This window comes from Alexandromys fortis, unplaced genomic scaffold, assembly GCF_014885135.2.
Source record: "Alexandromys fortis isolate MF-2015 unplaced genomic scaffold, M_Fortis_MF-2015_v1.1 scaffold_4, whole genome shotgun sequence".
NCBI lineage: Eukaryota > Metazoa > Chordata > Mammalia > Rodentia > Cricetidae > Alexandromys > Alexandromys fortis.
The window spans coordinates 2,251,623-2,269,115 of NW_026067944.1; positions in this window are offsets into that span (position 1 = coordinate 2,251,623).

Genomic DNA, 17,493 nt, shown 5'->3' on the forward strand with positions numbered 1-17,493 from the left:
CCTACTAAATCCCATCAATAATACCAGATTCTCATGCCACCAATGGAATAATTCTGATTAAGTTAGAGCCCTCAATCCTATTGCTTCTCAGGGATGTAGTCTATCTAGCCAGAAATCACTACTTCATCTACAAAACTACAATGATGCCTAACTTATAATGTATTTACTGTTAAATACTTTTATATTTTCATATCTGGTAACTTGTTATTAAAATAATTTGAACAGGAAACAACAGTGGAATATGTGAGATAAGAATTAAATATTTCACATGACTTCTGAATATTACCTTCATACTTGTTGATTCAAATTTAATATAGAAGCACATAGCCAGTCAGTAATCTAGCATTACGCCCTTTCTATTTTTTTTTTCTGCTACAAACCATTTCTATTTTTCTGATACAAACTCTTCAGGCTTTCATAAAGGATACATAAAGGATATTCATTAACTGGAGAAAATCAAGTCAGAAATGCTGAAATCTTGAACCTAAAAGGTACAGAGAATGCTGAGGAGAGCTTGAGAAATAGCCAAGGTCAATAAAGATAACCAGAAGCATAAAATAAATATAATAAGCCAAAACTTTGAGAGAAATAAAACTGTAAAATATATGTTCACATTCATTGAACTGCAACATTGATTGTTAAGTCCAACATAACTTCAATTGGGCTTAACTTTTTCTGCAACCAATTATGTCTATTGCTAGCAGGAAAGTCATTGTTTTTGTGGATGTTGAAAAGCACAGAATTTTGTTGACAATGTGAATGTAGTAACCAATTATGAACATGACAAAAACCATAAATCAAAAACCATAAACACTGATCCCTGAGGCTAAAAAAGAACAGTGTTTATACTTTTGCTCTTGTAATATCAGATAACAGCTTATATAAAAGAGAGTGAATTTGTATTCTTTAGTTCTTTATAGCAATTTTCACCTACAATTAAATAGGCAGGTTTAATATTGCTAACAAAAATATAAATCCTCTTAATTAAACTGGTCATCCTCACTTATATGTATATTAATTGGAAAAATTAATCACCTTATACAAGTAAAAATCTATTAGAAGATAGCCATATAATACTAAAATTCATTTTAACAAGATAGTTTATATTCATGAAAATTAATTTCCAGAAACTGTGGAATTCCCTTTTTTTTCCATGTTCCCACTTGAATTTTTTTTGTTTATTTATTAAAACTTTCCACCACCTCCCTTCCTCCCATTTACCTCCCAGAAGTCATCACTCTATAATGTGCTATTTAATCCTATTTCAAGTCTCTTACTCCACCTATATGATACTAATCCAGCATGTGAATGATTCCAGGGAAGGAGAAATGGGGAAGAACTTCCTGAAGTGTGAAAGTTGCCAAAGATATAAAAATAGAGCCTAAAAAAGGTAAGTGAGCACAGTGATAATTACAGATTGTTAACACCTGTCGTTTTCAGTCTCGCAGTCATATAGTATTATAACTTCACTGTATCAGGTGGGTTAAATTATCTAAAAGTAAACTCATGAAGTAGAAGCTCCTAGAGAGGGCTAATGCAGTGCTTTTACGACTACCATTTTTAGCCCTAAAACTTAATGTCCAGCCCTAATCCAGGTCTGACCAATGATAGGGCAAAAATTTTGTTGCATAACACTACTGAAGCTGCAAGTTTTCAATTTCTGTCCTCAAACACACCATGATAGGCAGTGTTCTATACCATACCACAGCCTACAGAGAATGTGTGGGTGGGCCAAACAAACAAAGCTGCCTGAATTCCCATATCTGTAGCATCATGCTGAATCTTTTCTCTGGTGTTTGGGGCACTCAGGATGATGCTCAAGAGAGCCTTTCTAAATGACTTCCCCATGTCTCTCTCAGTGTCCTTTCTAGTACCCAATATTTCTTCAGAAATCTACTGCCTGCTTCTGAGGTGATGACAGGAAGGGAATGTATAAATGCCACTGATTTTTCCTTTTAGTAAATTTTAGCAATAAACACTGATCCAGTAAGTCTGATAAAGTGCTTGGATAATCACCCCCCCCTTTATTTTGGCCTTAGTAGAATTAAATATTAACACTTAACACACAGATATACATAAATATTTGTACATCTTCATCTCAAAAATCCTTTAGTAAAATGTTGGCATAACACTTCAAAAATCTCAAATTATGTGTGAGCAAAACTTTCTTTAGTCTATCATCAAAAATTGGGTTTATAATTCACTTCTTTCGTTTATAGTTTAAAATAAACACCCCTCTCTCTCTCTGTGTATATANATATATATATTTAAATAAATAAGCTTAAAATAACTGGATACCATCTACCATTTTGTTTGTATGTAATTAGAAAGCAGGAAAAATACTTAATGTGAATGTTTTAAATATAACTGCCCTATTTACATTTTTCCCTTAGGCAAGTCTGTTTTATAAATGAAACAAAAATGCAAAAGACTCACTGGTTAGGGATTAAGAGTGGAGGAAAGTGAGAGAAGTCATAGTTTGTCATATTTTTTTAAGTTGTGTATTATTAGTAGGACAGTTCAACATTGAAATTAATGGTACCTTAAAAAAAATCTATGCTTTGTTTCAAAATCAATATAATTCAGACAAATCAAAAGAATAATCAGTCTATAAGTTATTCATTTTGCCCAGAACTTGAATTTTAAAATAGAAGCAAACCTTTAAATACTTTATTAAAATAATTAGACCTCTATATTTAATTAATGTCTCAATTGAAATGTTAAATAGCATGATTTATCATTGGAGGATCTCTGTATTGCACTAAAAATGGATTTAAAATACACTATTAAAATAATGTCACTGCAAAAGGGTTTATGACCTGACTCTCTGTACTTCCAAACACTTAAAATTAAGATGCAATAAATCTATACTGTACTTTTCAATTACTATCGATATTGTGTATGTCATTAGCCATGGGACGCCTTGCTTTCCTGGATATGGAATGTATCAGCAACAAATGTAGCTATATTTCCTGAACTTTTATTAGTTGTTTTTAAAAATAAATTTAATAATAAAAACAAAACACAAGGAATACATTAAAAATTGTAGTTTAAACTCACAGAATGTATTTCTGTCTAGGGAGGCTCTTTGCTTGTTTTTCTTCAGAATTAAATATTTCTTACTACTGTTTGGTGATTTATAGGTCTTTGGTTTTCAGTGTCCAATTTCTTGACCTTTATTCTCACTTAACTCTGTATAGGATAGTTTTCCTTGCTGAAAACCGACATATAAGAAATAACATATGTAAGTCAAGTTTTCCTTTCTTAGATATGCTCAACCTTTTTTACATTGATACAAGACAAAAGGACTCTGATGTTGTTCCCTATAGAGTTTATTCTCAAGAACTGTGAAAATGATTTTCCAAATAAAAATGAGTAAGTATATACCTCATAATTTTACAATTTATTTGAGTCCACATTCATATCTACTTTGGAGTACATCTAGTGCAAGGGTCTTAGTGCCTAAGAATATGAAATATTTGAAATGAGAAGATTAACATGAATTGTTAGCTTCTTTGAATTATATAGCTATATTGAACTTAAAACATAATGCAAACATTAGCAATATATAAACATTATAACATCCAGTTACAAGATATTATTATAACAAGTGAATACCCTTCATTTGGGAAAAAAATCTTTTTTGATAAAATAGACCAAATTGCACTCTTGGTAGACAATAGGAAAACTGATGAGCATTTCAATTAGAGTAAAATGAAATGTGTAAGCCAACAGGATTCATGAAAATCTACTCTAGGATAGTGATGCATGCATGAATAAAAAATACTTAAAATTATCAACATGTCTTTTGAATGTATGAGAATTATTTTACAATAGGTGACATCTGACTTGATTTTTTTTTTTTTTAAAATCTAATTTTGGCTGTGCCAGCACTGAAATTGTTAGCAGTGAGAGCTGTTGTCATACACTCATTTTTCATGTTTCAGCATGGGCAGTGGAGATATCCCACGCCATCAATGCCTGAAACAGGTGGGAGAACTGGCCCTGTCCCTAATCAGCTGTAAGACCAATGACACTGGCCCCTAAACCACACCTGGGCAACACAGTAGAGCTGAGCCTGGAGGTATAGGTGCAGGCATCTGACCCTAAGTCCAGGAACGCATCAGAATTGACCCCAATATTTGCTCATTACTGCAGGGGGGAGGTGAATGTGCCAGGAAAATGCAGGAAAGTTCACCTGGTAGTAAGGACAGAGAGAGCTAATAGACTGACCAAACCGCAACTACCCAGCCCGAGAAGCAGGATTATATGTAGGACCACGCCAACATCTACTCCATCTATGAACTCCTGGAGCAGGTGAAGAGATAGGTCCTGCAGATCCAAACTCACAGAATTTTCACAACACAGGGCAACAGTGGGATACCACAAAGAGTTCCAGTGAGGGCTCATCATCCATAATACAGCAGAAACCAGACGCCTCGAACCAGATCAATGCGTCATTGCAATGAATGCTTGCAATAAAGATATATGGATAAAAAGATTTATTGTGTGACTTATAATGTCACATTATAGCTTCCATGTCATGATTGAGTTTTTCTTTTGTTTTCTTTTTTTTTCTCTTAAATTTTATTTTATTTAAGTGGGGAGGTTGCAAGGGCAGAGGTTGGATACAAAGGTTTGAGGAAATTAATTCAATTAAGATACATGATGTGAAAGACACAAAGTATAATTTTTTTAAAAATCTATTTTTTTTCTGCATTAACAAAAGGCAGTTGTGGAAAGTTTTATTGCTAAAGATCAAGTGAGTTTTCAATTGGAAGTAGAGTGACCTGTCGTAAAATAAAGGTGATCATTGACTTTCAGTTTTTCAGGTAAAAAATTAGTTGGCCCCAAAGACCACAAATATTCAAGCATAATTCAATACATAAAATGCATTGATTTCATAAGAAGAAATGAAATGTTATAAAAACAAAAAAAATGAACAGGATATTAAGTAATAAAGAACTAAAAGGTTTCTATTACCCTTGTGTTGAAATAATGAGTGGCGGGACTGCGTCTCCAGCACCCCGGCCACCTGCTAGCTTATGCCCCGAAATAATCACACGGACACTGTATTCATTTAAACACTGCTTGGCCCATTTCTATCTAGCCTCTTCTAGCCTAATTCTAACATATTAATTTAGCCCATTTCTTATCATCTATGTAGCACCGCTAGGTGCGCTTACTGGGAAGATTCTAGCCTACGTCCATCCTGGGTCGCAGCTTCATCGCGTATGCCCAGGAGAGCGAAGAAGGGCCTCTGCTCCAGAGAGCAGAGCTGTGGAGTCTGAGCTCACTTCCTCTTCCTCCCAGCATCCTGTTCTGTTTACTCCTCCCACCTATGTTTTAACCTATCAGGGCCAAGGAGTTTCTTTATTGCTTAACCAATGATATCAACAGATTGATATATGACACTCCCAGATCACCCTTGATTCCTGCATGTATTCTGATTGTAGCTTCCAACTGCACAGTGAGCAACAGTAGAAAATCACTGAGTATGTTAAAATGCATGGTATATTTTTGGTTGAAATCAAGAACCCATGTGAAATTCCACCTTCAGCGGTGAAGACAATAGCTTTAGAAAATCCTGGGTAGCTAGGGTGAGTGAATTGCTAAGCTATTGGCTCAACAAGAGACCCTGCCCACAGAAATAAAGCTGAGAAAACTTCAGAAGACTCTCAACATCAATCACTCGTCTCCACCTACACCACACAAGCACTTATACACCTGTACACAAATAGGACCATATACATGTGATCATGAAAACACATGTATATATACCAAACATACAAATGAGCAGGATAAGATTAGAAATAAATGTCTATACATGCTTGTAACAATTACTTTTAAAAGAGACCAAAAATTTGAAAGAGAGCAGGGAGGGGATCATGGGAGGGTTTGGAGTGAGTAAATGGGAAGGGGATATAATAAAATTACATTTATAATCTCAAAAATGAAAGAAAGTGGAAAAAGTTTACTTATTTGTTTTTTTGTATGTGATTGGATGTGCCTGTAGATATCTCTTTATACCACATGTTTCTAGTACCCTCACTGGCCAGAAGTGGGTGACAGGTTCTCTAAACATGGAGTGACAGATGATTATTAGCTGTCTTGGAGATGATGAGAGAAGAAACCAGGTCCTCAGCAAAAGCAACAAGAACCCTTGATAACCTTAACCAAACTTTCACTCCTAAGCATTTAGTTATATACTATATTTGGTGATTAATTAGCTCTTAAAGAAGGTATAATTAAAAAATGTTAATAAGAAAATATTTTATTGTTAATGAAAATTATTGGAAATGAACAAAAATTCCATCTTTGAGTATGCATTTTCAACAGATTTGTAATTTGTGATAAATATTTGAAGATTGGGTCTTTTTTATTATGTCAGTTTTTCAATCTTATTCAAAAAATAAGCTATCAGCCTTGTTTTTTTTCGGATTTATAAATAAAATACATTACCATGTGACAGAAATTACTAACATACTTAGTTTTTTCTTTAAGAACTATTTTCTTATATTTATTTGTTCACATATTAGTTTTAACTGAATGCACATAAGCCTATATGATGATTTTTATGGTTAGATTGCTTTGGAATTAAGAAGCTTGCTTTTAAAATTATAATTATCCTATTACTAAAATGGAACTTTAAAAATTGCTTTGGAAGTCTCTCAAAATTATTACTGAATTGCTTCATATTTTTATGCATTGATTGTTTCTTTCAAATATAACAGCAATTCTTAGCTACATATTAATTTTATTTTATTTCACCTCAAATAGATTCTATTTTTACATGTAAAAATGTTCTGTTAATTATAAAAATAACAAAAGTTAAAATCATTAATATCACATTATTAAAATATATTGATAACTTTCAGTTCAAAAACATCTATTTTGAGAAGTCTTTACCTTTGTGTTCATGTTCTGTTATTATACTCCTCTTAATATAATTAACCACTTCCTTACTTACATAACACACAATTCATTCTTAATTTAAATTACAAGCATTTCAGCCTGCTTTGAATGGATTTTATACACATCCTTCTACTAAAATGATATAAAGATAGTTCAGTGATTCTATGCCATAGAAACACATGTTTACTCCCTTTTAAAAGATGTACCTAATATCTTTACTGATACTTTTTCTGCTCTCAAGATTTAAAAAATATAGTAAAATAGTTAAATCAGAATCCCCATTGAGCATTCTTGGCTTAAGTATTTGTGTAACTGTTTTCTCAGTGTGAAATGTCTCCATTACTGTCTCCTGCAATATTAATCTCATCATATCTTTCTTTCACTGTGCTTACAAATACTGTCATCAGGAAAAGGGCCTGTGCTCTGAGAGCAAGTAAGTGAGGTGTCAATTATACAGCTAGAAGAAGAAGAGATGTGACCTAGAAATTTAAGCCTATTTTGCCTTTGTGATTTTGATAAATTCACTCAATGTGAAAAGAAGTCCTGAGAAAAGAGCTGCATTTTAATAATGTGCCTGGTCTAGGAAATGTGTTACTAGCCATGAACCTATCATTAGAATTCTGTGGCCCTGGGAATAGGTTTGGAAGTAAATATTTAGCTAATCTGCTTTGAATTTTAGGAAAATAAGGAAAAGAAGATATTTATAAAGAAAAATGTGTGGTCTGTTGTTTAACATATGAGAAATACACTGCATTTAGAATATATATATATATATATATATATAGGCAAGGGTGGTTTTTCCTTTTGTGTGTCAAATGTTATTGTTCAGCTGCATTGAAAACAATTTATTATAGGTGACAATCTTCATATGAAGAGCCTACTAGAGAGCTGGAAGTGGCATCCAGAAACATAATTACTCATGACTAACTGAAGATTTAAAGCTCAGCAAAGAAGTAAGAAGAAGGTCTGATTAGTATTTGATTCCCCTGATTGATTCAGGTGTAAATTGATATAAAGAATAATTATAAAAGGCAATCACTTAAAATGCTCCTGTATCCTATGGAATACAGATTTTTGAATTATTCTTTTATTTTTTGAGATTATACTTTAATTATAACATTTATACCTTTCCTGTCTTCCCTTCAAACCTACTTATGTATTGCTCATGCTGTCTTTCAAATTTATGGATTGTATTTACATTAGTTTATNTGTGTGTGTGTGTTTATGTAGCTGGATGTTTTGTATAATGGTCAAACATTGTATAACTGCTTATACAATGTTTGACCATTGTATAAACTGGTCACTTTATATAATGTTACTTTATGTGTGTTTGTGTGTTTTCAGGGCTGAACATCTTACATGGCACAGCCCATGGTTGTGCTACAACTTATCAAAATATTCAAATGTAGAGTCTAGCCTCAAACACTACATCCAAAATACAACTCCTGTACTCAGGGACCATTGAAAGAGAGGGTGTGTAAAGACTGTAAGAGCCAGATGATTGGAAGTTTTGTGTGGTCTTGTCCATCAATAATGTTAGAAGCTATGCCCATAAACTTTTACCAACCTAAATGTAAAAACATGAACTGAATAAGCACAATAGACATGCTAAAGTACACTGACAAAGTTCACAAGACCTCAACCCCAGATGGACAATATTTTTAAAGGAGCCATTGTGAAATAGCTTTGTGTGTTTTCTGTGATGTTTGAATGATGGAAACTGTCTGCTGCCTAGGAATGGCAGACAACAACTTGATGTTGAGGAAGATAACATTGAACTATTAATTTACTGGTGAGACTATTCTAACTATATTTATGGTGTTGGAAGTTACTCATAAAACTATTAGAAAAGAAAAGTAATCATCAATATCATCCAGCTACAGACTTTGCTGTTGTTGCAATATAAATTACCAGCAATGTACAGTAGTGCAGTAGTGGCATAAATGTTATGAGTGCAACAAACACATTTATTTTTAAGATTTAAGGTTGACTATATGAGATCAATTCCTTAACTATCCTGCGAACCTGAAACTAGCTAGATAATAAACCAATGGGAAAACATTGCAATATATTCTGCAAAAGGAACATAACAAAGGGGGAATTCCTAAAGACATCTTGCTATTCATGTGTGTGAGGGCATCATTCAATCTTCATTAGCAAAGCTTCTTGCAGGAGAATTAACACAGAGACCCACTACTGGGTAGTATGCAGTGACTTTTGAACTTTGGATCACTGATGCATAAATGGGATATTGTTGAGGTAGCTGCGGGCTGCATTCCTGCCGCCAGCTTCCGGCCACCTGGCTAGCTTATGCCCCGAAATAACAAGACACAAATTGTATTTTTTAAACACTGCTTGGCCCACTATATCTAGCCTCTTCTCGGCTAACTCTCGCATCTGGACTAGCCCATTTCTAATAATGTGTGTAGCACCCCAAGGTGCGCTTACCAGGAATATTCTAGCCTATGTCCATTCTGAGTCGGAGCTTCATCGTGTCTGCTCCAGAGAGGAGAGGAAATGGCATCTGAGCTCACTTCCTCTTCCTCCCAGCATTCTGTTCTGTTTACTCCACCCACCTATGTTTTAACTTATCAGGGCCAAGCCATTTCTTTATTAATTAACCAATGACCTTCCTCCATCAGGATATATTTACCAAAGTCCTCTCCTCAAGCCTCAGTGATGTAGGAGAAGATGAGGCACGATTATTGTAAGAGCAAGAGAGAACAGATAATGCCAAGGCAAAAGTGTCTTCCAGACACAGAAGAACTGTTACTTGGGTGTAATTACAGAGACTGTGATATCATGCACAAGACACACATGTGTTCAAACAATCAAAAAAAATCCCAGAATTAAAAAGGTGGGCACAAAGACCATTCCTAATCAAGAAGCCACTTGCATAGAATACCGAATGGGAAAGAGAAAAATCAACTTTCTCCAATATAGTATCACTGAGCATAACACCAAACCTTCAGGTCTGGCCACATGCTCAGGAGGAGTTGGTCTACACAAAAAAAAGACTCCATGTTTTTGTTTTGTTTTGTCTGAGCATTTTTGTATTATTGCCTTTTATTTCTTTTGATTTTAGAGTATTTTTTTTAAATGATACACACACAGAAAGAAAGAGAACAATGTTGTTTGAGTAGATAGGTATAGAGGATCTACAAGAAACTAGGAAGGAGAAAATACTACTTATTGTATGGAAAAATTTAACTAAAAACAAGATCAACAAATGAAGCAGCATTTATGCCAAAACTTTTAGCCCGACATGGCTTTAGACTCTGAATCTGGAAGTTAGAAGACTGGGGCAAGTGTTTTGCTGATCAACATTCTTGTCAACGCAAAGGTCTGGAAATGAAGCCAACAGCTGATATTTGAAAATAACAGTTAAACCACATTTCTCCATAAGACAGCATAGGCCTGAAATTTCAAGTCATTGAGACAGAATTGCTGTCCATTTATTTTGTGCCTCTCTAGGTCTACATATTGAGTTTTGAGTTGTTATGGGTTTTAATAGAAGACCCTGTATCAAAGATCCAAAATCAATATTGACCAAAAACAACAACCACAGCATCAGCAAGATTTTTTTTTCACTTTTACAAAAGGCCCGAGGCCACAACTAGGCAAACAAGGTACTTACTGCTTGCATAAAAAACTTTTTTTCTGACTGTGATGCAGAATGATTGAGATGCAGCTCAAATATAAGGGTTCTCCTAGTATAAATGACACTCTAAATTCAGTCCCCAGTACTACACACACACACAGACACACATACACACATACAGACATACCACATGCATACACACATACGCACATACTTTCAGACTCACATACATATATACACCACCACAAATGCATTCTCACATACAACACACACCACAGACACACTCAAACACACAGAGATAGATAGACAAAACACATATACCATATACAAAAAAATGCACACAGATATGCACACACATTCAAACACACACATAAACACACGACACAGAGCACACAACACAAGCACACTTATATGTACACAGATATACATACACATGCACATATTATCAACAACTGATCAAGTTACTTACAAAGGTGACAACAACCATGCTAAAGATATCTTTATGAAAATGACAACATGTTGGTATTCATGTGTCACAAAGATGACCTCCACCATGAGAGACAACCTCAAACATCAGAAAAAAATGACAGGTGTGGAGCATGTTATTTGTACCATACAGACATGTGCCCACATATCACATGGGTATCAGGCTACATATGACCTTTTTATTTGCATGCTTTCTGCTTACCATCTATTATCATTGTCAGATTACATGACACCCCTAAATGTATGCCTATTTCTGATTTTTGACGTTTTTGTAGATATCTAAGATAATCCTATGTGTGTGAAAGACCAGCTGTGCACTGGCAATGCAGGGCCATTTTGATTGTGAATGGCAGAAATGCAAGGAAGTGAAGAGCCAAAAAGACCAGGCCAGGTTTTCTGAGGGAATGGTTACCATTTTTAGCTTTGCAACACTGTGATTTGTCTAGGAATATCTTTTGTAAGAATAATTCATCTTTCATGTTAAATAAAAAATTAAAGTCATTTATACTGAAGAGCATACATTATTTATGCAAAGGCTTGGGGTTTATGTCAATTAATGTTTCATTTATGTCCTCTCTTTGACGTGTATCAGGTTCATTACAGCTCCATTGCTGCTAATTCCCAGTGTAGGAAAAATGCCAAACAGGTTAATTTTTCTGTGAATATGAGCAATTTTATCAGACCATTTTGCCAGTGTCCCCTCTCCCTAACATAGGAATAGCATTAATACAAGAACTAGGGAACATTTTATCATGTCCCTTTTATGTGTTAAGTGATTCCAGGAACTGCGGAGTACATCTTAAAGGACAGCACTGTGTCAATTACCGTAATCACTGTCCCCTCTTTCTCTCTCAGATATCTGCCATTAAATTCCAGCTTAGTGCTGAATGTCTCTTGATTTTAGACCTCTTGAGAGTCTCCCCAACTTTTCATGTAAGAGCCAATTCATTACAATTTCAGATATTTTTAACATGTTTAAAAAGGTCACCTTCTTCACTTTAAACATCCTTTTTCCAGGATATCATTTTAACAAATTTTAATTGTTAAAGTAACATCTATGTTTTATATGACATTTTAAATTTCCTTTACTTAAATTTATCATAACATTACAGAATTTTCCCAGCAAACTCACAGGTGGCACGTCACTACAGCTTGTACAAGTAATAATAATAGCCATGTTTTATTTATTCCTTGTATTATTGCAAGGTGCAAGGAATAAGTAATTCATTCATAAAATTAACTTTGAACATTCCTATAATGACTTCATCATTACTAAAAAAAAAGGAAAGAAAAGAAAAAATGTGACCAACAAGCTCAGATCAGACGAAATTTTTTATTGTGTGAAAATATATGATGAAAGACACAAAAAAAATCTTACCTTGTAAAATCAGGCAAACAACCTCTCTTCACATCTATCTGTTAAAATTTTGCTTTTTTTCCTATTTCTGTATTTATTCTTTTATTTTTTTAAATTATTTTTCTTTCATACACTACATCCTGATCTCAATTTCCCTTCCCTCTACTACTCCTGTTTTTCCTCACCTCTCTCTCCCCCAAATATACTTTTCCCCAATTTCGTTCAAAACAGAGCAAGCCTCCAAGGGATATAAGTCAAATAAACTTTAAAAACCTTTTATGAGCCCATTCTGAAATTTCTAAACACATAAATAAAGATATTTATAATTAAATTAACATTCTCTATCACATTTGCAATTTGTGTGCATGGAAAATTTGCTCTCCTAGACGATCTGCTATAACCATATCTATCTATAGAATTTTTCCAATTATATATCACCCTGTCATTTTATCTGCATTTTGCTATATAAGTCCTTTAACCAACTATTTTTCTAAGATGATTTAACTCCCTAATTGGGTCCCTCATTCCTCTTATATACCTCCTCTCTGTTTTAAAGTTTCTTTATTATTTTTGAGCCAATAAGTTGAAATTACAAATATAGCACAACCTTCATAGTCATTAAAGTCATAGTCTTGTTAAAAAAAAAAAAAAACACAGAACTTCATTTACTTTTTTTTTCCCTAGGGGGAACTCTTGGGTTTGATTCTTCACTGCCATTTACTGACTGTGTCATTGCATAAACCCACATTCTTAATAGCTTAGTTGTCACAAAACTCTACTGCATGAAAGTATCCATGTCTAGTATTTTCCAGTACACAATTCTTTACACACCCCACATTACCTAACAAGCATCCCTTCTACTATATGTGACAAATATAGAGAATCCTTATCTCAGACTCATGTGTTCTCTTGACTTTCTTCTGTCCTGAAACACTTTTAGTAATTATTGTTAATAATTGACAGAGTAATTTTAAATAGTCATTTTATATTCTTCTTTTCTCTTCCTATATTTTTCTATCATTTATTCTGAAATATTTTAAAACAACTACTATTTGTTCTCTGAAATATATAGATGTGAAATACTGTGTGTTTACTTATATAGTTCCTACTTGATTAAAATTAAATGTTTAAAAAATTATTGCTTAAAATATCCAATTTTTATTTTTTACATACACCAATACATGTGTAAACATTTCAAGAGTTCAACTTATTGTCCAGTATTATTATCTGCAACACAATTGTCTTTCAGGACTTCTAGTATTAGATAAGAACAGAATAGTTATATGTATTTGTAGTGCAGAAATTTCTAGATTCAGGGTGCCATACTCTGGCATGATGTGCCTGCATTTTCTAAAGATAGAAATATATATAATTATAAAGTGAGAAAATACCATCCTCCTACACTTTAGGTGATGTAGGAGTATGAAAATTTACAGAAATAATTTGTAACTGGACCTGACAGATGATTGCTCTGCTTTGGCTAACAAATGCAACAGAAAAGAATATTAACTAGATATCTTTATTCTTCTAATGGTATCCCTATCTGTTTCAGCACTGACAGATTTTAGGAGGATGCTGGGTATTTGTATGAAGCCATGTGAGTAGGATGAAACAAAAGAAATGGTCCGCTGGTGTGAATGCCAGTAGACCAATGTATAAAATATAACTGCGGAAGCCAAGAAATGCTCCTCCCTGTAAGAAATGTAAATACCATCGGTATTTTTTAAAATTTGCTTTTGAGATAGGGTCTAATGTAGCCAAGACTTTCCTTAAATTCACTAAATAGACAAGGATGAGTTTGAACTTCTGATGCTTCTGCTTCAACCTGCTAAGATTTTAGGCTTTCACTGCCATACCTGGTCTCGGAATGTTTGGGGATAAATCATAGAGCCTTGGACCTCATACTTGTCTAGGAAAACTTTATTCACTGACAACTTACTTAGATTATCTTTCAGCCTTTTTTTTCTTCTCTTGATGACAGAAAAAAAAAAAAAAACAACAGGCCCATCCTCTCAATTATATGCATGCCTCACATTAGTAAAAAAAATATAGCAAATATCATAAAAGTGCTAAGGAAAAGTGTCATCACAAGAAAGTATCTCTCACTGAAACAAAATATTAATAAACACGGTGAAATGATGTGAAAATTTAGTTATACAGTGATAAGTATGTATTTATAATCTTATGTTGTTGGGGTTGAATGAAATAATATTAAAAGGCTAATTGCCAACTTACAGTACATTTTAGGACTATATTTATTGGACTATATTTAGTTTAAAAATCATTTATGAGTAAATAACAAAAGAGGTATGTGATAGAGTTCAGGTTAAATATACACGTAGAAAAATCACATCATATTCTTTCAAATATTCGTCATTATTTTAAAATGACTGGTTATTATAGTGAGATGTCCAATATAAAACAATTACATTAAATTCAATTTTATTCTGGTTCAATTATTTTGATAACAAGTTTTGAGCTTTTAACAATAATAATTCAACACAATTTGTTTAGACAAATGTATCACATGACTTCCTTACTCTCAATAAAATGTGCTACAAATTGTCTCTCCTCTCCAGCATCCTTGTTTGTTAATAATGATAAAAGAAAACATAAAGCTAGTTTGTGGTGGCCAATGCCTTTAATCCCAGCACTCTGGAGGCAGAGACAGGTGAGTGTCTGTGAGTTCGAGGACAGCTTGGTCTACAAGAGCTAGTTACAGGACAGCAAGAACTGTTACACAGATAAACTCTGTCTCAAAAAAAAAAAAACAAATAATAAATAAGCAAAAAATATAAATAAATAAATAAAATTGTCTTTGAAAGACAAAACCTAAAATATTTAATATTTTCCTTCAGATATTTAACATATATTTTTCCCTTAAACAGTATGTATTTATTGATCATTTCAGAATATATGCCTACAATTATAATGACAGATTACACATTATAGATTTGTAAATATTTTGTGAACTTCAGTAGATTTTGAGGACTGAGAAAAAAGAATCAATGTTTCTTTTTTCTATTTTTTTTCATACAGAGTCCAAGGGAGGAGGATACTATTGAGGAGTATAGCTCTATCTGCCAGCTCTGAAGTAAGCTAATTATCTCTCTATTAATTTATCCTCTCCTTTCAGTTGGTGATGGCTTGACTAAGAATGTCATGAAATTTTTCATCTTTCTGAATACAGAGATAATATGTAATGGTACTACAAACTGGTAAGCAGCAATAAGATTTTCCAATAAAATGAAAGTGTTTCTTCACACTCAACATAACTGACTTAATATCATGCAGCCAAACTCCCAAAAACATGTTTATATGAATTATAAATTTTAAACATAACAGTATGATCTATGAGAAAATTCACAAAATAGGCTATGATTTCCAAAGAAACATTTTCTTATTTATTTTATGTAATATGCTATTTTTGCTAATGAAATGTTCTTACCATTATGAATAGAAAATTATTAATATGTACTCAAGGTATACTATTTCCAGTTTACATAAAATAATAAAGTTCTTTATTTTGTAGAATTTTCTAGAGTGAAACAACTGATTGCCTTGCATACAAGTCTGACCTTGATTCCAGAAACTCCAAATTTAGGCCCAAAAATTGGTTTCCCAAAAAATGGCTACTTAGGGTAGGAGAGTACAAGAGGTCAGGGGTAGAGAGTGGGGATGTATTTGAATTCCATAATCTTCTAATTATTTGCATGCTACTAAGAAATACAGTTTTTAAAAAGGGAAAAAGAAATAAAAATAAACACCATTCTCAGAAAGAATATTTGAAAGAACATATTGTAGGTTAGTCTTAACTGAAAGAAAAATAAAATTATGTTTTCCATGCCTCTTGTTCATTCTAAAAGTTATGGGATTTTATATATCATTTATCTATTTATATTGTATTACTATTGACCTGCACAGACTTCTTGTAGTGGGTATTTGCCCCATCCATGACCTTGGGCTATCTGGCCCCATATAGGTAGAACTTTGTTTCTGCTGAAGTAACTCCTTTAAAAGCAAGAGAGAAACTGGCTCTCTACTGTGGTGGTCAGAGATCAGATTGTTGTTTCCTTCACCAGAGGGCAGAATGGAAGACTGCATTTACTCTCTACCTTGTTGTTATTCATGAGTGTTTTCTAATAAATCTTTGATATCCTTTGATATCAGATTTTCATGAATTTACATACTTCCAAGTACATTTAGTACTCAACATGGGGCACAAACCAATAGTCTTGAGATTAAAAGTCTCATGCTCTACCAAATAAACAGAATAAGAAATTAAAGACTTATGAAGAAAATATTTTTGATTTTATTATATAAGGAAAATTAAGACTCCATCAACTGACAGGAATAAATGCAACAGAAATTAAAGTACCTTTAACTAGTGAGGAAATTTCCTCCTCTGGAAAGATAATGAATATGGGCAAGAGCTTGCAGTAAATTTTTAGGACATATTAGCAACAATTATCCCCAAATTGAGATAATCTTGTCTATTTCACCTTTACATGTAGATCTACATATTTTTTGTAGCTTCTCTAGGGTCATGAACTATAGGCTCATTAGCCTTTATTTTACAGTTAGTATTCACTTATGAGTGAGTCTATATCATGTTCATCTTTCTGAGTCTGTGTTACCTCACTCAGAATGTTTTTTCTAGTTCCATCCATGCATGTAAAATCTAAGATGTCATTGTCTTTTACTACTGAGTAGTACTGCATTGTGTAAACGTACCACATTTTCTTTATCCTTTCTTCAGTTGATGGCATCTAGGTTGTTTCCAGGTTCTGGTTATTAGAAATAATGATGCTATGAACATAGTTGAACAAATGACCTTGTAATATGATTAAGCATCCTTTGGTTGTATACCTAAGAGTTGGAGCATGGCTATCTAAATCGAAGCATGTTTTGAAAAGAAAAATTCAGAATTTCTGTTCATACCAGAAGAGCAACCTAGTGTGGGACAGAGGAAATAAAATCTAGGCACTATTGTCAAAACTGTTATATGTCCCAAATTTTACATCTTCACATACTTGTCTTTGTCTCTATGATGCCTTTCTTGAAATGAATATCTATCAAAAATTTAAATTTCTATTTTGATACCAATAATGTTTAAATTTTCCACAGTGAAAAA